This window comes from Macaca mulatta, chromosome X (assembly GCF_049350105.2).
Source record: "Macaca mulatta isolate MMU2019108-1 chromosome X, T2T-MMU8v2.0, whole genome shotgun sequence".
NCBI lineage: Eukaryota > Metazoa > Chordata > Mammalia > Primates > Cercopithecidae > Macaca > Macaca mulatta.
The window spans coordinates 1,815,001-1,838,349 of record NC_133426.1 but is presented as its reverse complement, the minus strand read 5'-3'; the positions used below and the strand labels follow the sequence as shown (position 1 = coordinate 1,838,349).

General features: G+C 49.8%; 1 protein-coding gene and 1 long non-coding RNA gene across 2 annotated transcripts in view; one reads left to right on the top strand and one right to left on the bottom strand.

The window, feature by feature from the left end:
* LOC106996625 (polyprenol dehydrogenase) overlaps positions 1-23,349 on the top strand; it is a 328,740-nt gene that overhangs the window by 238,772 nt on the left and 66,619 nt on the right. The window lies entirely within an intron of this gene.
* Positions 5,505-11,076, bottom strand: LOC144338475 (uncharacterized). Its single transcript, XR_013412683.1, has 2 exons — positions 7,391-11,076; positions 5,505-5,894 (listed from the first exon to the last, which is right to left on the bottom strand). It is a non-coding gene; the product is annotated as an uncharacterized LOC144338475 (long non-coding RNA).

Genomic DNA, 23,349 nt, shown 5'->3' with positions numbered 1-23,349 from the left:
TTTGGGAGGCCGAGGTGGGCAGATCGCTTGAGGTCAGGAGTTTGAGACCAGCCCGGCCAACACGGTGAAACCCCGTCTCTACTAAATATACAAAAATTAGCCAGGCGTAGTGGCAGGCACCTATAATCCCAGCCACTCAGGAGGCTGAGGCAGGAGAATCGCTTGAACCTGGGAGGTGGAGGTTGCCATGAGCCAAGATCACGCCACTGCACTCCAGCCTGGGCGACAGAGCAAGACGCTGTCTCAAAAAACAGAAACAAAAACAAAAATTAAAAAAATAATAATAAATTAGCTAATCTGTGCCCTTTTTGGTGTCGTGTTGCAGACGTTTCAGAAACCCAATGATATCAATTTTGTAGTTTTGTTGGAATATTTGAATTACAATATCATACCTATGGAACTATTTAAAAACTGTTATTTCATAAAGTATGGTTGAACTAGTTAAAATATAAAATGTTACACATTAAAATAACTCCACGACCCACATAGAAGAAGCCTTCAACTCAGGACTCCAGAAATACGATGTTATTGTTTTCAAATGAGCCAGATTAAGTTTGTCTGCTATATTGTTCTTTCCTGCTTGTTTTTTTAATTTTGTTTTTTTTTTGACAAGAGGGTCTCACTGTGTTGTCCAAGCTAGTCTCAAACTCCTGGGCTTCTGCCTCCGTCTCCCAAGTAGCTGCGAATACAGGCACACTCCACCATACCTAGCCAAGTTTAAAATACATGTATTTTATTTTATTTTTTTAGACGGAGCCTCAGTCTGTCACCCAGGCTGGAGTGTAGTGGCGCAATCTCGGCTCACTGCAACCCCCGCCTCCCAGCTTCAAGCAGTTCTTGTGCCTCAACCTCACGAGTAGCTGGGATTACAGGCGCGCTGCACCACGCCCAGCTAGTTTTTGTATTTTTAGTAGAGACGGGGTTTCGTTGTGTTGGCCAGGCTAGTCTCAAACTCCTGACCTTGTGATCCGCCCGCCTCGGACTCCCAAAGTGCTGGGATAACAGGCGTGAGCCACTGCGCCCGGCCCCCAAATTTTTCTGTAGAGACAAGACCTCATTGTGTTGCTTAGGCTGGTCTTGAACCTCTGGGCTGAAGCAATCCTCCCACCTCAGCCTGCCAAAATGCTGGGATTACAGACGGGAGCCTTCACACCTGGCCTGTAGGAGTTTCTTAACGCCTGTCATGAAAAAGTACCTCAGACTCACAGACTGGTGGCTTCAAACAACAGGCATTTATGCCCTCTCAGTGGTAGAAACCAGATGTGTGAGATCAGGGCGTGGGCAGGGCTGCGGTCCCTCTGGAGGCTCTCGGCAGGGATCCTTCCTGCCTCTCCCAGATCCTGGGGGCTCCAGGCGTCCCTGGGCTTGTGGCTGCATCGCTCCAGTCTCTTCCTCCGTCTCCACGTGGCCTTCTCCTCTGTGTCTGTGTCTCCTCTTCTGTCTCTTACAGGGACACCTGTCCTTGGCTTTGGGGCCCAGCCTAATCCAGGACAGTCGCATCTGAGATCCTTAGCTCATTAAATCTGCACAGTTCTTTACTTGTAAATAAGGCCTCATTCCAGGTTCTGGGCTCTGGGATGTGCACAGATCTTTCCAGGGGCCGCTGTTCGACCCATTACAGTCTCTCATCCAGTTCCCTCTGGAGGCTGTAAGGGAGGATCCTTCCTGCCTGTTTCCGCTCCTGGGAGCTCCAGGCATCCCTGGGCTTGTGGCCACATCACTCCATCTCTGCCTCCGTCTCCATGTGGCCGCCTCCTCTGTGTCTGTGTCTGCTCTTCCGTCTCTTATTGGGACACTAGTCATTAGATTTATGACGCACTCAAATATTCCGCGATGATCTCATCTCAAGACTTTTACCTTAGTCACGTCTGGAAAGAACCTTTCTCCAAACAAGGTTCCATGAGGACTCCGCTTTTGGGGAGTCACAGTTCGACCGTAGCAATGACACATCCTGTTTTGAGGCTGACGAGGTGCGAGAGTTTGCAGCTCTTTTCTTTCCTGCGGTTTCTGGAGTCCTGCCCTCTGTCTGCACGGTGTGGAGTGCAGGGTGGTGAATACCTTCAGCGTTAGCTCAGGACAAAAACCTTCTTCAGTCCTCGAGCTGTAGCCGAGTGTTGGTACCTGTGCTAATATCTCAGTTCAGTTAGGAAGAAGGAAACTCTGTCTTTAGAAAGGAAAGAAAATAAATCAATCAATAAAACGGCTGGGTGCGCTGGCTCACGCCTGTCATCCTAGCACTGTGAGAGGCCGAGGTGGGCAGATGACGAGGTCAGGAGTTGGAGACCAGCCTGGCTGATGTGGTGAAACCCTGTCTCTATTAAAAATACAAAAAAATTAGCCGGGCGTGGTGGCGGGTGCCTCTAATCCCAGCTACTCGGCAGGCTGAGGCAGGAGAATTGCTTGAACCTGGGAGGCGGAGGTTGCAGTGAGCCGAGATCATGCTACTGCATTCCAGCCTGGGTAACAGAGTAAGACTCTGTCTCAAAAAAAAAAAAAGAAGGCGACGGCTTATAAAAGAGATCGCCTGCATGAAAGCAATAAGCCACAGTCATCTGGAGGAAAAACAGGTTTTCTGTGTTGATGTTGTCTATTCTCTGGAAAGGTTGAACAGCTTTGATGAACACATTCTGCCAAACCTGAATGTGTTCTTTACGACCCCAGGGAAGATGATGCGGAAAACGGCTGTGGCACCTAACGGAAGGACAGTCATTACTGTACAGATGCGGCGACCTCATTCCCAGGTCGGAACATCAGGGCCCCCAGGGTGTGCGGCTGAGCGCCAGGCATTCCCCTCCAGACAAGGAGCGAGGTTGTTTCTGAGAGGAACGAATAACATTTGGATCTTTTCATCTTTCCTTTCATGACACACCAAACAGTGAAAGAGACAAACACTGGGGGGAGTGTGTGCTCACTCGAGTTCAACTCCTTCAAGAAATAATCTTTAAAATAAAATCGAGGGCCGGGCGCGGTGGCTCACGCCTGTCATCCCAGCATTTTGGGAGGCCGAGGCGGGTGGATCGCTTGAGGTCATGAGTTCGAGACCAGCCTGACCAACATGGTGAAACCCCGTCTCTACTGAAAATATAAAAATTAGCCAGATGTGGTGGTGCACACTTGTAATCCTAGCTACTCAGGAGGCTGAGACAGCAGAATTGCTTGAACCCAGGAAGCGGAGGTGCAATGAGCTGAGACTACACCATTGTACTCCAGCCTGAGCAACAGAGCGAGAGTCCATCTCAAAGGAAAAAAAAAGGAAAAGAAAAGAAATAGCGTGCACAATAAATGCAATGTGTGCAAACATCCTAAAACCATCGTCCCGCATTTTCAGGCCATGGAAAAACTGTCTTCCGTGAAGCCAGTTCCTGTTGCCAAAAGGATGAAGGTCCTCCCCCTCCTTCTCCTTCCCGTCCTTCTCCCCCCTTTACCTCCTCCTGTCCCACCTCTGCCTCCTCCTCCCCTGCTCTCCCTCCTTCTTCTCCCCTCCTCTCTCCTCTTCTCCCTTCTCTCCCTCCTCCTCCTCCTCTCCTTCCTCTTCCTCCTCCTCTCCTTCCTCTCCCTCCTCCTCTCCTTCCTCTCCCTCCTCCTCCTCTCCTTCCTCTCCCTCCTCCTCCTCTCCTTCCTCTCCCTCCTCCTCCCCCTCCTTCCTCTCCCTCCTCCTCCCCCTCCTTCCTCTCCCTCCTCCTCCCCCTCCTTCCTCTCCCTCCTCCTCCCCCTCCTTCCTCTCCCTCCTCCTCCCCCTCCTTCCTCTCCCTCCTCCTCCCCTTCTTTCCTCTCCCTCCTCCTCCCCCTGCTTCCTCTCCCTCTTCTTCTCCTTCCTCCTCCCCCTCCTTCCTCTCCCTCTTCCTCTCCCTCCTCCTCCCCCTCCTTCCTCTCCCTCCTCCTCCCCCTCCTTCCTCTCCCTCTTCCTCTCCCTCCTCCTCTCCCTCCTCCTCTCCCTCCTTCCTCTCCCTCTTCCTCTCCCTCCTCCTCTCCCTCCTTCCTCTCCCTCTTCCTCTCCCTCCTCCTCTCCCTCCTCCTCTCCCTCCTCCTCCTCCTCTCCCTCCTCCTCCTCCTCTCCTTCCTCTCCCTCCTCCTCCTCTCCTTCCTTTCCCTCCTCCTCCCCCTCCTTCCTCTCCCTCTTCCTCTCCCTCCTTCCTCTCCCTCCTCCTCTCCCTCTTCCTCTCCCTCCTCCTCTCCCTCCTCCTCCTCTCCTTCCTCTCCCTCCTCCTCCTCTCCCTCCTCTCCCTCCTCCTCCTCCCCCTGCTCTCCCTCCTCCTCCTCTCCCTCCTCTCCCTCCTTCTCCTCTCCCTCCTCTTCCCCCTCCTTCCTTTCCCTCCTCTCCCTCCTCCTCCTCTCCCTCCTCTCCCTCCTCCTCCTCTCCCTCCTCTCCCTCCTCTCCCTCCTCCTCCTCTCCCTCCTCTCCCTCCTCTCCCTCCTTCTCCTCTCCTTCCTCTCCCTCCTCCTCCCCCTCCTTCCTTTCCTTCCTCCTCCTCTCCTTCCTCTCCCTCCTCCTCTCCTTCCTCTCCCTCCTCCTCTCCTTCCTCTCCCTCCTCCTCTCCTTCCTCTCCCTCCTCCTCCCCCTCCTTCCTCTCCCTCCTCCTCCCCCTCCTTCCTCTCCCTCCTCCTCCCCCTCCTCTCCCTCCTTCTCCTCTCCTTCCTCTCCCTCCTCCTCCTCTCCCTCCTCTCCCTCCTCCTCCTCTCCCTCCTCTTCCTCCTCCTCCTCTCCTTCCTCTCCCTCCTCCTCCTCTCCTTCCTCTCCCTCCTCCTCTCCTTCCTCTCCCTCCTCCTCTCCCTCCTCTCCCTCCTCCTCTCCCTCCTCCTCTCCCTCCTCCTCTCCCTCCTCTCCCTCCTCCTCCTCTCCCTCCTCCTCTCCCTCCTCTTCCTCTCCCTCCTCTTCCTCTCCCTCCTCTCCCTCCTCTCCCTCCTCTCCCTCCTCCTCCTCTGCCTCCTCTCTCTCCTCCTCCTCTCCCTCCTCCTCCTCTCCCTCCTCCTCTCCCTCCTCCCCCTCCTCCTCTCCCTTCTCCTCCCCTTCTTCTCTCCCTCCTCCCCCTTGTCCTCTTCTCCCTTGTCCTCCTCCTCCTCTTCTTCTCCCTCCTTCCCCTCATCCTCCTCCTCTCCCTCATCCTCCTCCTCCCCCTCCTCTCCCTCGTCCTTCTGCTCCTACCGATATGGTGAAACCCTGTCTCTACTGAAAACGTAAAAATCAGCTGGATGTGGTGGCGCAAGTGAAACTTGAATGAAAGATGCAGGTTTTTGGTCCCGTGGTCAGGGAAGGAGTTTGGAGGAGGAGGAGTGACCTTTTTACTGATCAGTTGTGTTTGGACCTTACAGCCTCCTGTGGAGAGCGTAGCCACTTTATTCATTTCTCACCTCTCCAAGTGGCCACTTTGGTGCCAGCTGGGGCTGCGTCTGTGCTTAGTAGCCATAGCAGTCCAGCAGCACATTTAAACACATGGCAGCTTGCAGTGTGTGGCTTCCAAATTTTTTTAACGTCCAGGAATAATGCTATAAAGACAAAAGTCAGATTTAGTTCATTTGAGTTTATTTTCATAACGTCATCTCATAACTTCATCTTGTTTTTCTTTTCTTTTCTTTTTTTTTTTCTGAGATGGAATCTCGCTCTGTCACCCAGGCTGGAGTGCAGTGGTGCGATCTCGGCTCACTGCAGCCTCCACTTCCTGGGTTCAAACGATCCTCCTGCCTCAGCTTTCCAAATGGCTGGGATTACAGGCGTGCACAACCATGCCCAGCTAATTTTTGTACTTCTAGGAGAGACAGGGTTTCACTGTGTTGGCCAGGCTGTCCTCAAACTCCTGACCTCGGGATCTGCCCATCTCGTCCTTTCAAAATTCTGGGATTACAAGCGTGAGCCACCGCACAGAGCCTCCAAATGTTTTTTTTCTCCAGGAATAGTCCTTTAAACACAAAAATCAAAATTAGTTTGGGCTTATTATTTTCATAACTTCATCTCTTTTTTTTTTCTTTTGAGACAGAGTCTCGCTGGAGTACAGTGATACGATCTTGGCTCACTGCAACCTCCACCTCCCAGGTTCAAGCAATTCTGCTGCCTTAGCCTCCTGAGTAGCTGGGATTACAGATGCCCGCCGCCACGCCCAGCTAATTTTTATATTTTTAGTAGAGATGGTGTTTTACCATGTTGGTCAGGCTGATCTGGAACTCTTGACCTCGTGATCCACCCACTTCGGCCTCCCAAAGTGTTGGGATTACAGGTTGAGCCACTGCGCCTGGCCCTTTTTTTTTTTTTTTTTTGCTACTGGCACAATGTATAACTCTTTTGAAGTTCTGCATGAGAACATAGCAGACAGATTTCAAGGTACCAGTTTTGAGCTCTGACCATAGCAGGGGTGGACAAACTTCTTAAAAGGTCAGGTAGTGGGCCTGGCGTGGTGGCTCACGCCTGTAATCCCAGTACTTTGGGAGGCCGAAGCCAGCAGATCGCCTGAGGTCAAGAGTTTGAGACCAACCTGGCCAACGTGGCGAAACCCCGTCTCCTCTAAATATACAAAAAATTAGCCAGGTGTAGTGGTGTGTGCCTGTAATCCCAGCTACTTAGGAGGCTGAGGCAAGAGAATCTCTTGAATCCAGGAGGCAGAGTTTGCAGTGAGCCGAGATTGCGCCACTGCACTCCAGCCTGGGTGACGGAGCAAGACCCCATCTCAAAAAAAAAAAAACACATGGGGAAATCTGTCAAGTTCTTTGGGTCCCATGATCGCTGCCACATCTACTCAATATGTAGTAAATGAATGGGCATGTTCCGTGTTCTACTAAGAATCTTGAGGGACACTGAGATTTAAATGTATATACTCACCGTGTGTCACAAAATACAGTTGACCGGGCCGGGCACAGTGGCTCACAGCTGTCATCCCAGCACTCTGGGAGGCCGAGACGGGCGGATCACCTGAGGTCGGGAGTTCAAGACCAGCCTGACCAACATGGGGAAACCCCATCTCTACTAAAAATACAAAAAATTAGCTGGGCGTGGTAGTGCACACCTGTAATCCCAGCTACTCATGAGGCTGAGGCAGCAGAATTGATTGAATTGGTGAGCTGGAGATTGTGGTGAGCCAAGATCATGTCATTGCACTCCAGCCAGGGCAACAAGAGTGAAACTCGTCTCAAAAAAATAAAATAAAATACAGCTGACCCTTGAACAACACGGGGGTTAGGGGTGCCAACCTCCATGCAGTTGAAAAATCTATGCATAAGTTCTGATTCCTCTAAAAGTTAAGTACTCGTAGTGACTCTTTACCAGAAGCTTTATTTGTAACACACAGAGTCAATTAATACGTATTTTGTATGTTACGTGTATTGTATATGGTATTCTTACAATAAAGTCAGCTAAAGAAGAGAAAATTCTAAGGAAGAGAAGAGAAAATATTTTACTACTTACTAAGTGGAAGTGGATGATCATAAACGTCTTCATCCTCTTTTTTGTTTTTTGAGACACAGTCTCTCTCTGTCGCCCAGGCTGGAGTGTAATGGCGTGATCTCGGCTCACTGCAACCTCCGCCTCCCGGGTTCAAGCAATTCTTCTGTCTCAGCCTCCCAAGTAACTGGGATTACAGGCACATGCCACCACACCTGGCTAATTTTTGTATTTTTAGTAGAGACGCGGTTTCACCGTATTGGCCAGGCTGGTCTCCAACTCCTGATCTTGTGATCTGCCCGCCTCAGCCTTCCAAAGTGCTGGGATTATAGGCGTGAGCCACCGCACTCTGCAGGAGTAGGGAGACGAGGGGGAGGAGGGGGAGGAGGAGGGGGAGGAGGAGGAGGAGGAGGGGAGGGGACGAGAAGGGAGAAGGAGTCATTTCAGGGGTGAAAGTCCACGTAGGTGAATCTGCTCAGTTCAGATGTCTGTTGTCCGACAGTCAACTGTGTTCTCCTTCTTTTGATTTTTTTTTAACCAACTGTTCAAAAGATGTGGAAATAGTTTTTTGGTTTACAAGGTGCACAGAAATAGGCAAGGGGCTGGATTTTGCTGGAGGGCTGCAGTTGACCAGCTCCTGGGTTAGAGCATTACAATTGTCAGTGGGCACACAAGGTAATGAACTGATTCTAGAAAACATGAGGCCTTGTTTCTGGAAAGGGGTGCTGATCCTGACCCCAAGAGAGGGCTCTCGGATCTCGTGCAAGAAGGAATTTGGGGCGAGTCCATAGAGTAAGTGAAAGCAAGTTGATTAAGAAAGTACAGGAATGAAGAACGGCCACTCCATCGGCAGAGCAGCCCCGAGGGCCGTCTGTTGGTGATGTTTACGGTTATTTCTTGATTCTGTGCTAAACAAGGGAAAGATTCTTCTGAGTTTTCTGAGAAAGGGGTGGGCAGTTCTGGGAAGCGAGGGTTCCTCCCCTTTTTGACCGTATAGGGTAACTTCCTGGCATTTGTGTGACAGCTGTAAACTGCCGTGAGGCTGACGGAAGTGTCTTTTAGCAGCGAATGCATCAGAGTTAGCGTATAATCAGCAGTGAGGAAGGCCAGAGGTCACTCTCGTCGCCATCTTGGTTTTGGTGGGGTTTGGCCGGCTTCTTTACCGCAACCTGTTTTACCAGCAAGGTCCTTATGACCTGTATCTTCTGCCGATCTCCTCTCTCTCATCCTGTGACTTAGAACACCTCAACCTCCTGGGAATGCAGCCTGGCAGGTCTCAGCCTCATTTTTCCCAGCTCCTGTTCAAGTTAGAGTAGCTCTGGTTCAAACGCCTCTGACGCTATAACCCAAGGTGCAGGCTAAATCGAGAAGGAAACAATTTTTTTAAAAAATTGTGTGTTAAGTTCTGGGGCACATGTGCAGAACGTGCAGGTTTGTTACATAGGTATACACGTGCCATGGTGGTTTGCTGCACCCATCAACCCATGATCTACATTAGGTATTTCTCCTAATGCTACCCCTCCCCTAGCCCCTAACCCCCTGACAGGCCCCGGTGTGTGATGTTCCCCTCCCTGTGTCCGTGTGTTCTCTTTGTTCAACTCCCACTTATGAATGAGATCATGCGGTGTGTGGTTTTCTGTTCCTGTGTGAGTTTGCTGAGAAGGATGGTTTCCAGCTTCACCCATGTCCCTGGAAAGGACATGAACTCGTCCTTTTTCATGGCTGCGTAGTATTCCATGGTGTATATGTGCCGCAATTTCTTTATCCAGTCTGTCATTGATGGGCATTTGGGTTCATTCCAAGTCTTGCTATTCTGAACAATTCTTGTAGGGCCCCTCACATTTGAACATAATGGAACGGACAAATTCACTGAGTTCGGGCTTGGAAATGCCCGACCCATCCATCGTTTGTGCCCTGGTTCTGCTTGAGCTTGTGGGATTTGCGCTGCTCTTGGCATATTCTGTGGACAAACTGCTTTTCCCCAAGTCTGAGAAACGCCCCCTCCTCACCTTCCCTCCTTGTCTGTCTTCCTTGCTGCCTTCACTTGCATGTTTTCTCCCAGTGATCTTGGGCTGTGACTGGTCTTGATGGTACAGCCACCACCCTCTTCCGTTGTGTGTTTTCAGAATGTCCGCTTCCCACTCAGAAAGTTTTCCTGGTAAACACTTGAATTTCCAATCCATGTGGTTCCTTCTAGTGACTTTCCTGTCCTGTGGACCAGAAAGCAGCAGCTGATCCGTTTCCCCCGGGCGGCTTTCAGAGCACTTCTGGGGAGGGTCTTCCTCTTTGTCTCACTGCTTCCTGTGCTGCTTGTTACGGTCATGGTGTCCTTATCTGCCTGGACGGTATAGCAAGGAAATGAGGAGGAATCCTCAAGGACCCACTCCATCGTCACCCCTTCCTGTCCTGTGGACCAGAAAGCAGCAGCTGATCCGTTTCCCCGGGCGGCTTTCAGAGCACTTCTGGGGAGGGTCTTCCTCTTTGTCTCACTGCTTCCTGTGCTGCTTGTTACGGTCATGGTGTCCTTATCTGCCTGGACGGTATAGCAAGGAAATGAGGAGGAATCCTCAAGGACCCACTCCATCGTCACCCCTTCCTGTCCTGTGGACCAGAAAGCAGCAGCTGATCCGTTTCCCCGGGCGGCTTTCAGAGCACTTCTGGGGAAGGTCTTCCTCTTTGTCTCACTGCTTCCTGTGCTGCTTGTTACGGTCATGGTGTCCTTATCTGCCTGGACGGTATAGCAAGGAAATGACGAGGAATCCTCAAGGACCCACTCCATCGTCACCCCTTCCTGTCCTTCCATGCCAACCAGTGATCATGTGCATTCATCTGGCTGGAGGGGCATTTTTTTGTTTTGTTTTGAGGTGAAGTCTCACTGTGTTGCCCAGGCTGGAGTGCAGTGGCAGAGTCATAGCTCACTGCAGCCTTGACCTTCTGGGCTCAAGTGATCCTCCCACCTCAGCCTCCCAAGTAGCTGGGACTATAGGCATGCACCACCATCACCACAGCCAGCTACTTTTTTTTTTTTTTCTGTATTTTTGATAGACACAAGGTTTCATCGTGTTGCCCAGGCTGGTCTTGAACTCCTGGGCTCAAGCAATCCTCCTGCCTCAGCCTCCCAAAGCTCTGGTATTACAGGCATGAGCCACTGCCCCTGGCCTTCAGGACTATCTTCAGACACCTGTTGTAGCCTCTTCATTTCTGCACATCCCTCCCCAGCGGAGACGCTCTCACAAATTGCTCACGAGAAAATTTCTTGCGGTCCCCAAAATCTTTCCCCTCAAACAGAGTTCTGTTGAATTCCTCCCTGACAATGTAAATTAACAACTCGTCTTCACAAGTGCGGGACAAAGAGAAGACTGGAAATGATCTCTCCAGCCACCCTGGGACAAATGCATGTTTGACATCTTCCTCTTCTGTATGTTTACCTTGTCTCATGCAAAAGGGGATTCACTGTGCGTGAAATGAATTCATGACTGACTGTTCCTGTCCCCCCACTTTCACATGTAAAATGTGGATTCAGTGAGTGCCAATCACACCCTCACAAGAATGTAATCATTTGCCTCTTTTATCTACTTTCCTTTTTTTTTTCTTTCCTCTTTCCCTCCTGCCTGCTTTTTTCCCTTTATATACCAAAGCCCTCAAAACCATCCTTGGAAAAAGCACAGGGCCGGGCACAGTGACTCACGCCTGTAATCCCAGCACTTTGGGAGGCCAAGACAGACAGCTCACGAGGTCAGGAGTTCGAGACCAGCCTGACAAACATGGTGAGACCCCATGTGTACTGAAAATACAAAAATGAGCCAGGCGTGGTGGTGTGCATTTGTAATCCCAGCTACTCGGGAGGCTGAGGCAGGAGAATTGCTTGAACCCAGGAGGCAGAGGGTGCAGCGAGCTGAGATGGCGCCACTGCACTCCAGCCTGGGTGACAGAGGGAGACTCTGTCTCGAAAAGAAAAGAGCAGAGCAGAGCAGAGCAGAGGCACGGACCACAGATCCTATGGTGACTTGTGTCTGTTTTTCCTAGGCTGGGGCATATTCTCAGCTGTGGCAAAATTAACCTCTAAACTAATGGAGACTTTGATTCAAAACTTTGAGTTAATCCAGTTATGCCTGAAGTTGCAAGTTTTTGAATTTTTGCCGTCAGATCTTGGCGATGACCTTGAGCAGTAGGATATAATAACTCCCACATGCTTAGCGTTCCGATAATGGAACACTAGGCATACGTGGGTTTAATCAAAGGAGAGATCATCTGTGGTGGACCTGCCTTAAAGAGGGTGAGATGAATGCATAATTCTTCTTCTTCAAAGAAACCTGAGACGGCCTCAGAGATCCTTTTGCTGGGTTTTTATTTTTTATTTTTTTGAGACAGAGTCTCACTCTATCACCCAGGCTGGAGTGCAGTGTCACAATCTCCGCTCACTGCAACCTCCACCTCCCAGGTTCAAGCAATTCTCCTGCCTCAGCCTCCTGAGTAGCTGGGATTACAGGCGCCTGCCACCATGCCTGGCTCATTTTTGTATTTTTATTAGAGACGGCGTTTCACCATGTTGGCCAGGCTGGTCTTGAACTCCTGACCTCAGATGATCCGCCCACCTCAGCCTCCCACAGTGCTGGGATGACAAGCGAGAGCCACCGCACCCCGCCCTTTTTGCTGGTTTTGAAGAAGCAAACTCCCAAAGACAAGGAGCTGAGGGTGTCACCGCAAGTGGAGAGCCCCATTGTCTGACGGCCAAACAGAAAACGAGACTTGGCCGGGCACCAGGATGGCAGGTGTAAGCCCCTGCGCCTAGCCTAAGACCCCATCTTTTCGATGGCTTCTCAGCCATAGTGTTTCATGGCAAGGATAAATTTCAGCACAGAAGAAGCTCCAGGCAAAGTCCTGATGACGAAGTTCTGGTCTTTTTATCTTGCCCAAATTCCTGACTCGGGTCTGGGGAGTTCTCATCAGATGGGTTTTATTTAACCCCACGTATGGTAGCTTACTTTCCAACGCGGCTCTGGCATAACATCATGAGACAAGGAAAAACAACATATTTAACCCCAAAGGATATTTCCTAGCCATACCTTGAAATGGCCCTGACAAGTCTCTTGTGGGAAAAATCCACATTCTATACAGACCTGCCTTTCCTCCCTCCCTCTCTTACCTCCCTTCCCTCCCTTCCCTCCCTTCCTCCCTTCCTCCCTTCCTTTCCCCTTTCCTTCCTTCCCTCCCTTCCTCCCCTCCCTTCCTCCCTTCCTCCCTCCTTTCCTTCCTTCCCCCTTTCCTTCCTTACCTCCTTCCTTCCCTCCCTTCCTCCCTCCCTCGCTCCCCTCCTCGCTCCCCTCCTCGCTCCCTTCCTTCCTTCCTTCCTTCCTTCCTTCCTTCCTTCCTTCCTTCCTTCCTTCCTTCCCTTCCTTCCCTCATTCCCTGCCTCCCTCCCTCCCTTCCTTCCCTCCTTCCCTCCCGTCCCTCCTTCCCTCCCTTATTTCCCTCCTTACCTCCCTCCCTTCTTTCCCTCTTTCCCTCCCTCCCTCCTTCCCTCCCTTCTTTCCCTCCTTCCCTTCCTCCCTCCTTCCTTCCCTTATTTCCCTCCTTCCCTCCCTCCCTCCTTTCTTTCCCCCCTTCCCTCCTTCCCTCCTTCCCTTCCTCCCTCCCTCCCTCCTCTCCCTCCCTCCTCTCCCTCCCTCCTTCCCTCCCTCCCTCCCTTCCCTCCGTCCCTCCCTCCCTCCCTCCTTCCCTCCTTCCCCCCTTCCCCCCTTCCCTCCCTCCTTCCCTCCCCCTTCCTTCCCTCCTTCCCTCCTTCCCTCCCCCTTCCTTCCCTCCTTCCCTCCTTCCCTCCCCCTTCCTTCCCTCCTTCCCTCCTTCTCTCCCCCTTCCTTACCTCCTTCCCTCCCCCTTCCTTCCCTCCTTCCCTCCTTCCCTCCCCCTTCCTTACCTCCTTCCCTCCTTCCCTCCCCCTTCCTTACCTCCTTCCCTCCCCCTTCCTTACCTCCTTTCCTCCCCCTTCCTTACCTCCTTCCCTCCCCTCCCTCCCCTCCCCTCCCCTCCCCTCCCCTCCCCTCCCCTCCCCTCCCCTCCCCTCCCCTCCCCTCCCCTTCCTTCCTTCCTTCTTCCTTGTTCCTCCTTGTTCCTTCATTCCTTCCTAGATCTAGGACATAATCAACTAAGAGCCAGGCACCCTTTTAGGTCTGATAAGAAATGTTTACAACCTACTCTCTCTGAAGTCTCCTGTATGAGAGCTCCCTGTGCACAATAAAACTTGGTTCCCACAATCCTTTATCTCCACCTGGACATTTCTTTTCTGTTGATTCCAGGTCTTCAGATAAACTCAACCAGTTGTCAACCAGAACATATTTAAACTTACCTAAAGCCTGGCAGCCCCGAAGTTGAGTTGTCCCGCCTTTCTCAACCAAACCAATGTCTTTCTGAAATGCATTTGATTGATGTCTTATGCCTCCCTAAAATATTAAAATCAAGCTGTGCCCCGACCACCTGGGATACATGTTCTCAGGACCTCCTGAGGGCTGTGTCACAGGCTATGGTCGCTCATATTTGGCTCAGAGTCAATCTCTTCAAACATTTTACAGAGTTTGACTCTTCATCAACAGTCACAAATCAATACATGGAAGTTATGCGTTGATTTGGCCTAAAAAGTGGTATCTGGGACTGGGCGCAGTGACTTACGACTGTAATTCCAGCACTTTGGGTGGCCGAGGCGGGCGGATCACCTGAGGTCAGTAGTTCGAGACCAGCCTGGCTAACACTGTGAAATCCTGTCTCGACTAAAAATACAAAGAAGTACCCGGGCGTGGTGGCACGTTCCTGTAATCCCAGCTACTCGGGAGGCTGAGGCAGGAGAATCACTTGAACCCGGGAGGCAGAGGTTGCAGTGAGTTAAGATCACGCCACTGCAGTCCAGCCTGGGCAACAAGAGTGAAACTCCGTCTCAAAAAAAAAAAAAGAGCTATCTTGAAGCTGGGCAGGGGGTGGGGTTGCTTACAGGAACAAGGTGGATTCGAAGGCTTTTGGACTTGCAGTTGGTTAAGGACGTGGAGCTTTGTCTGAAGACTTGGGGTCAGCGGTAAAAGCACGTTGGATGCGGCCCATGGGCAGGACCTCCCCCAGGACCCTCCAGAAGAAATTTAGAGCAAGGAACAGGGGTCAGAGTTCAGTCGCTCCCTCTCCCACATGGAGGCCTTCTGCCAGCGGATTCCATAGGGTACAGGTGGGAGTTTCTTCCTTTGTTTTATTATAAGTTCTGGGGCACAGGTGCAGAACGGGCAGGTTTGTTCCATACGTAGACACGTGCCATGGTGGTCTGCTGCCCCCTCAACCTGTCACCTACATTAGGTGTGTGTCCTAAGGCTCTCCCTCCCCTGCCCCCCAGCCCCTGACAGGCCCTGGTGTGTGATGTTCTCCTCCCCGTGTCCGTGTGATCTCATTGTTCGGCTCCCACTTACGCGTGAGAACATGCGGTGGTTGGTTTTCTGTTCTTGTGTGAGTTTGCTGAGAAGGATGGTTTCCAGCTTCATCCATGTCCCTGCAAAGGACACGAACTCATGCTTTTTTGTGGCTGCATAGTATTCCATGGTGTCTATGTGCCACCTTTTCTATCATTGATGGGCATTTCGGTTGCTTGCAAGACTTTGTTATTGTGAATAGTGCTGCAGGAAACATACGTGTACACGTGTCTTTATTGTAGAATGACTTATAATCCTTTGGGTATATACCCAGTAATGGCATTGCTGGGTCAAATGGTATTTCTGGTTCTAGATCCTTGAGGAATCGCCACACTGTCTTCCACGGGGGTTGAACTAATTTACACGAGGTGTGAGTGTCTGCACACTACCGCAGGGACAGATGCTAAGATGTTCTCTTTAGTTTGTACAGGGAAGGAAACATCCCTGACGCTTCATTTCCTTGGTTATTATTTTAACCTACTATTACCTTCTTGTTTATCGAGTAGCTCATTGACGTCTCCCAGCCAGCGAAGTGCCTGCAATTTCCCTCCTGGAAGAAGCTCAAGGTCTCCCTCGAGTTCCATGCTGGGTCGGGGGTGGAGGGAGGTTCCTGCTGTGCCCCTGAGAAGGGTCCGGGCCGGCCTCGGTTCCTCAAGCTTTGTCTTCAGCGCCATGAGCGGACAGATACTATCGCCGCTTACGGGGCGTGCAGCGTGGGGGGGCGGTGGTGGTGGTGGGGATTTTGTTGCGGTTGGATTTTCCCAGCTTTTTCCATTTTGAGCCCAGGAGCGTTACTCTTCAAGCTTTTAAATGTGAACACGGTGGGAAACGGCTTCTTAGGAATTACGTTTTAACTGGTTTCCAGTGTATCCAGAGAGCAGCCAGCAGGTAGACCCTTGGTAACTTCTTTTTGATGTTCCCGATGTGTAAACTACCCAGAGCATTAAATCTGCGCTAATTAGCAATCCAGGCTGCTCATCCAAGCTCCCCTGAAGTTTACTTTTAGCCCAGTCCTGTGGGTGGATAATGTAAACGCATTCCCAGGAGGACGATTTCCCTCCTTGGAGACAGAATTGTTCTGGAAAGCGTTTCCCAAGTCCCCGTTTCCACGGCAACACCAGGATTGACGTCTCGCCCTCACAGGGTAGTGTCTTGTCTTCCAAAGCCTTTCTTTCCGCTTTACTTACACAAGCACTTTGGGGCGTCTGCTCTTTGCCTCGGGGGTGGGTCAGCGGTGCTTTCATTTTAATCATGTTTTCTAGGCCAGACCTGGGAGTCATAGAACAAGTTTAATTATCTGGGCACGTTACCATCCTGACAACACTGTTTACAGAGTTTATCCTGAAGGTGGTTTCTGAGGGCAGCCGTGTATCCCAGCAGTATTGTTTTCACTTGAGTTGTGTGGTATGGTATATCCCAAGTGCTCAAGTGAGTTGTGTGGTACAGTGTATCCCAAGTGCTCAAGTGAGTTGTGTGGTACGGTGTATCCCAAGTGCTCAAGTGAGTTGTGTGCGGTGTATCCCAAGTGCTCAAGTGAGTTGTGTGGTACGGTGTATCCCAAGTGCTCAAGTGAGTTGTGTGGTACGGTGTATCCCAAGTGCTCAAGTGAGTTGTGTGCGGTGTATCCCAAGTGCTCAAGTGAGTTGTGTGGTATGGTATATCCCAAGTGCTCAAGTGAGTTGTGTGGTACGGTGTATCCCAAGTGCTCAAGTGAGTTGTGTGGTACGGTGTATCCCAAGTGCTCAAGTGAGTTGTGTGGTACGGTATATCCCAAGTGCTCAAGTGAGTTGTGTGGTGTGGTATATCCCAAGTGCTCAAGTGAGTTGTGTGGTACGGTGTATCCCAAGTGCTCAAGTGAGTTGTGTGGTACGGTGTATCCCAAGTGCTCAAGTGAGTTGTGTGGTACGGTGTATCCCAAGTGCTCAAGTGAGTTGTGTGCGGTGTATCCCAAGTGCTCAAGTGAGTTGTGTGGTACGGTGTATCCCAAGTGCTCAAGTGAGTTGTGTGGTACGGTGTATCCCAAGTGCTCAAGTGAGTTGTGTGGTACGGTGTATCCCAAGTGCTCAAGTGAGTTGTGTGGTACGGTGTATCCCAAGTGCTCAAGTGAGTTGTGTGGTACGGTGTATCCCAAGTGCTCAAGTGAGTTGTGTGGTACGGTGTATCCCGAGTGCTCAAGTGAGTTGTGTGGTACGGTGTATCCCGAGTGCTCAAGTGAGTTGTGTGGTACGGTGTATCCCGAGTGCTCAAGTGAGTTGTGTGGTACGGTGTATCCCGAGTGCTCAAGTGAGTTGTGTGGTACGGTGTATCCCGAGTGCTCAAGTGAGTTGTGTGGTGTGGTGTATCCCGAGTGCTCAAGTGAGTTGTGTGGTGTGGTGTATCCCGAGTGCTCAAGTGAGTTGTGTGGTGTGGTGTATCCCGAGTGCTCAAGTGAGTTGTGTGGTGTGGTGTATCCCGAGTGCTCAAGTGAGTTGTGTGGTATGGTGTATCCCGAGTGCTCAAGTCAGTTGTGTGGTATGGTATATCCCAAGTGCTCAAGTCAGTTGTGTGGTATGGTATATCCCGAGTGCTCAAGTCAGTTGTGTGGTACGGTGTATCCCGAGTGCTCAAGTGAGTTGTGTGGTATGGTGTATCCCGAGTGCTCAAGTGATACGGTGTATCCCGAGTGCTCAAGTGAGTTGTGTGGTACGGTGTATCCCGAGTGCTCAAGTCAGTTGTGTGGTACGGTGTATCCCGAGTGCTCAAGTGAGTTGTGTGGTATGGTGTATCCCGAGTGCTCAAGTGATACGGTGTATCCCGAGTGCTCAAGTGAGTTGTGTGGTACGGTGTATCCGGAGTGCTCAAGTGAGTTGTGTGGTACGGTATATCCCAAGTGCTCAAGTGAGTTGTGTGGTACGGTGTATCCCAAGTGCTGAAGTGAGTTGTGTGGTACGGTGTATCCCAAGTGCTCAAGTGAGTTGTGTGGTACGGTGTATCCCAAGTGCTCAAGTGAGTTGTGTGGTACGGTGTATCCCGAGTGCTCAAGTGAGTTGTGTGGTACGGTGTATCCCGAGTGCTCAAGTGAGTTGTGTGGTACGGTGTATCCCGAGTGCTCAAGTTAGTTGTGTGGTATGGTGTATCCCGAGTGCTCAAGTTAGTTGTGTGGTATGGTGTATCCCGAGTGCTCAAGTGAGTTGTGTGGTACGGTGTATCCCGAGTGCTCAAGTGAGTTGTGTGGTACGGTATATCCCAAGTGCTCAAGAGGGAGAGGACGGCCTTCGTAGTAAACAGCGTGAAAACAAAGGCGTCACCCACTTACTTAATTTCATCCCACCATGTCATGCATCTCTCTCTCTCCCTGCCTCTTTTTCTCTCTCTCTCTCTTTCTCTCCCTCTGTCACAACCTCTGTCTCCTTCTCCTCTGTCTCTCTCTCATTCTATTCCTCTCTGTCCCTCTCTGTCCTGTTCTCTCTCTCTCCCTGCCTCTCTCTCTCTCTCTGTATGTCTCTCTCTCTCTGTTTCTCTCCCTCTCTGTCACAACCTCTGTCTCTCTTTCTCCTTCTCTGTCTCTCTCTCATTCTATTCCTCTCTGTCCCTCTCTGTCACTTTCTCTCTCTCCCTGCCTCTCTCTCTCTCTCTGTATGTCTCTCTCTCTCTCTCTGTTTCTCTCCCTGTGTCACAACCTCTGTCTCTCTCTCTCCTTCTCTGTCTCTCTCTCATTCTATTCCTCTCTGTCCCTCTCTGTCACTTTCTCTGTCTCTCTCCTGTTCTCTCCCTTTGTCTCTTGCTTCTTATCTCTGTCTCTGTTTCTGTGTCTCTCTCCTTTTTGTTTTTTGAGAGAGAGCGTTGCTCTTCTCCCTCAGTCTGGGGTGCAGTGGAGCGACCTCGGCTCACTACAACCTCTGCCTCCTGGGTTCAAGCGATTCTCCTGCCTCAGCCTCCTGAGTAACTGAGATTACAGGCGCCCGCCACCACGCTTCACTAGATTTTATATTTTTAGTAGAGACAGGGATTCACCATGTTGGCCAGGCTGGTCTCGAACTCCTGACCTCAGGCGATCCACCCACCTCGGCCTCCCAAACGATTGGGATTACAAGTGTGAGCCACCGTGCCCGGCCTGTCTCTTATTCTTTCTTTCTCTATCTTCGTCTCTCGCTTTATTTGTGTGTCTCGCTCTGTCTCTCTGGCACACTCTCTGTCTCTTTCACTCTCTTTCTCTGCTTCTATTTAGGTGTCACAGTCTTCCTCTCTCAGTGTCTTTCCTCCGTCTGCTCTCTCTTTCTCTTCCATTCTCTCCGTCTGTTTCTCTGTCTTTTGTTCTTTTTTTCTCCCTCTTGCTTTCTCTCTCTTTCTGTCTCTCCTCTCTCTCTCTCTCTCTCTCTCTCACACACACACACACACACACACACACACAGAATAATCTCGCTCCATCCTCTTTCGCAGTAGGTCTTAGGGGTAGATGGATATCTGCCCCATAACAAAGTGAATAGGATTTCGGGTCTCCAGAGAGGAGCTCCGTACCTGCATAACGACTAAGAGATACCGGTATTTCACCTTTATTTTTACATTGGGAAATATAGAGAAACGAGAGAGGAGGGGGTGACAACGAATCTGCCCTCCTTCCTGGCAAATTCCGGCAATTCAGGCACCCCGTTCCTTCCCTCCGGAAGAAAGGGAGGCCAGAGGCCATCATGAGCTTCATCCCTGCTCAAGACTTTGCAGGATGTGGCTGTATCGGCTCTTGGCTCCAAGAGCTGGGCTTTCTGTGTAGCGGGACGGCTCTTGCTACCCACAAGTGCAGGGAGAAGTGTCCTCCGGCTGCCGGCATCACGAAGGTTCCCGCTTCCTAGGACACTGGTGAATTTATTAGGGTGCGTCGGGAAGGGCAGCTGCAGACTGATTCAGGGGCTCTGTTGGCTGTGGGTAGATGCTTGAAAGCTGTTGCTGCTCTGAGCAGAGTGCCTTCTCCACAAGCGCTGCCTCCTGGTCTCAATGATGGGTTTTATATTAGTCTCAATGATGGGTTTTATATTATTTTGAGACGGGCTCTTGCTGTTTTCTAGGCTGGAGTGCAGAGGTACAGAGGCATAATCGTAGCTCGCTGCAGCCTCAACCTCCTGTGTTCTGTGCTCAAGCAGTCCTGCCACCTCAGCCTCCCAAGGAGCTGGGATCGCAGACATGCACCACCACACCCGGATAATTTTTTATTGTGTCCTTTTATAGAGGTAGGGTCTCGCTGTGTTGCCCAGGCTGCTCTTGGACTCCCGGCCTCAAGCACTCCTCCCACCTCGGCCTCTCAGAGTGCTGCGGTCACAGGGCTGAGCCACCACACCTGGCCCTGATGATTTTCAGATTAGCCCAGTTGAGTTCCAAGGTTGACTGAGATCGGATTTTCAGGTCGTGGTTACGGACACACATCGGATTTATTCTAGGAGCTCTTTAATAGCATTTCAGAATGGACAGCATTTCTGGAAATTAGCTTATTTTTTTTTTTCTTAGCATTAAATACATTTGCTTTTGTATGTCTCAGTGGAAGATTTTTTTAAGTTTACATTTTTATGATTTTTTTCATCTGTGTATATACATGTTACCCATCAAGCAATTCCTGCCCTCCTAGCAAATTTCTTCTGCTACCTGTTTTTCAGAATTTCTGTCAGAACAACATAAATTTCACAAATCAAATCACCTCAGACTCTTCGTCCAACCAGTCAGTATCAGGGCACTTACCTGTTCTTTCACAGTCTAAAAGAATTTTCTAAAATACCTTCTGCACCCATCTACCCTTTCTTCATGCCATTCTTTCATTATTTTTTTCTCTTTTGCTTATAGCTGTTGGTCTGATTAGACCTTATTTTCTTGATTAAATTGGGATAATTACTATCTCTCAGAAAAGTATTTCCTTGAGATTTTCACATTTTACTTACAAATGTAACATCAGGATACTAAGAATCAGAAAACATCATTTTAAAGCCTTTTTCATATAGTACAGTGTTTCCTATTTGTAATTTTGCATTTTCAGCCTCATTAAATATATTATTCACAGTCTTTTCTGGGACTTTGCCCTTCCTTCCTTTCCTCCTTCCACCCATCCTTTCCTCTTCCCCTTTCTCCCTCCCTCCTTTCCTCTCTTTCTTCCCTCCCTCCATTCATTCTTTCTTCCTCCCCTCCCCTCCCTTCCTTTCCCTTCTTTCCTTCCCTCCTTCCCTCCTTCCTTCCTTCCTTCCTTCCTTCCTTCCTTCCTTCCTTCCTTCCTTCCTTCCACAAATCCTTTCCTCCTTCTCTTTCTCCCTCCCCTTCTCCCTCCCCTCCTCCCTCCCTTCCTTTCTTCCTTCCCTCCTTCCATTCATTCTTTCTTGCTTCCTCCCACCCTCCTTCCCTCCCTCCTTTCTTCCCTCCCCCACAATGTTGATTCTGTTCATTTCTCCCTGCCCATCTAGGAGTTCTTGAAAAATATACTTGGATACTGTGTTATTCTGAAGAAAATGCTGTGGAAAATGGCCCATCCTATCATAGCTTCATCTCGATTCAGCACTTGGTTTATGATTTTCAAGTTATCCCCGTTGGGGTTACAAAGTTGGTTACACAGATCCGAACCATGCCTTCATAGGTGCCCATCCTCCTTGTTCCGTTAACGTTTTAGACTTGAATCATTGCTGTCTTGTGTGACTAGGGCCATTTCTACTTGGTTTTTGCTTGTTTGGCTGATAAATGTGAACGTTTTAACAATTGTTAAACAATCGTTTTAACCATTGTAATTCCTCCTTCTTAACACTCTGTATCTTTACCATCAAGATACAGACATCACTGAGATCACACCACTGCACTCCAGCCTGGGCGACAGAGCAAGACTCAGTCTCAAGGGGAAAAAAAAAAAAAAAAAAAAAATATATATATATATATATATATATATATATATATATACACACACACACACACACACACACACACACACGTACACACACACACACACATATATATATCTATATACACACACACACACACATATAAATGATCACAATTAAGTGGGCTTCATTCCTGCCCTGTTCTTTGTCCAAACATGTTTCTGAATGTCAGGGGTGAAACTCAATTTCTAGCACCCAGTGAGCATTGTGCCTTCCCCTGCTGCAGTCCGTGATGTATGGGCTCGTCTTCCCCTAGGGATGCCAGCCATACCCTGTTCGCCTTACCCTTCCTACCAGTATCACCCTTGGTGCAAGGAAGCTCCTGAATGGATGCAAAAAAAGAGACGCTGATTGCAAGAATGCACAGATGCGGATTGCGAGAATGAGCAGAGCCCATTGGTTGCCTGTATTAGTCCGTTCTCACACTGCTCGAAAGAAATACCTGAGACTGGGCAATTTTTAAAAAATTTATTTTAAGTTCTGGGACACATGTGCAGGATTGTACATAGATAAACATGTGCCATGGTGGTTTGCTGCACCTGTCAACCCATCACTTAAGTATTAAGCCCAGCATGAATTAGCTATTTTTTCATTATTATACTTTAAGTTCTGGGGCACATGTGCAGAATGTGCAGGTTTGTTCCATAGGTATACACGTGCCATGGTGGTTTGCTGCACCCATCAACCCATCATCTACATTAGGTATTTCTTTTAATGCTCTCCCTCCCCTAGCCCCCACCCCACACAGGCCCTGGTGTGTGATGTTCCGCTCCCTGTGTCCGTGTGTTCTCATTGATCAGCTCCCACTTATGAGTGAGAACATGCGGTGGTTGGTTTTCTGTTCTTGTGTGAGTTTGCTGAGAATGATGGTTTCCAGCTTCATCCGTGTCCCTGCAAAGGACATGAACTCATCCTTTTTCATGGCTGCATAGTATTCCATGGTGTCTATGTGCCACATTTTCTTTATTCAGTTTATCGTTGATGGGCATTTGGGTTCATTCCAAGTCTTCACTGTTGTGAACAGTGCCACAATAAACGTACATGTGAATGTGTCTTTATAGTAGAATGGTGTATAATCCTTTGGGTATATGCCCAGTAATGGGATTGCTGGGTCAAACGGTGTTTCTGGTTCTACATCTTTGAGGAATCGCCACACTGTCTTCCACAGTGGTTGAACTAACTTACACTCCCACCAACAGTGTAAAAGCGTTCCCAGTTCTCCACATCCTCTCCAGCATCTGTTGTACCCTGATTTTTTGATGATTGCCGTTCTAACTGACGTGAGATGGTATCTCATGGTGGTTTTGATTTGTATTTCTCTACTGACCAGGCATTAGCTGTTTTTCCTGATGCTCTCCCCGTCCCCGACCCCAGCGCACAACACACCCCAGTGTGTGTTGTTCCCCTTCCTGTGTCCATATGTTCTCATTGTTCAGCGCCCACTTGTGAGTGAGAGTGTGTGGTGTTTGGTTTTCTGTGCCTGCTTTAGTTTGCCGAGGATAATGGCTTCTAGCTTCATCCATGTCCCTGCAAAGGACATGATCTCGTTCCTTTTTATGGCTACATAGTATTCCATAGTGTATATGTATCATTTTTTAAAATCTACTCTATCATTCATGGGCATTTGAGTTGATTCCACATCCTTGTTGTTGTGCTGCAATGA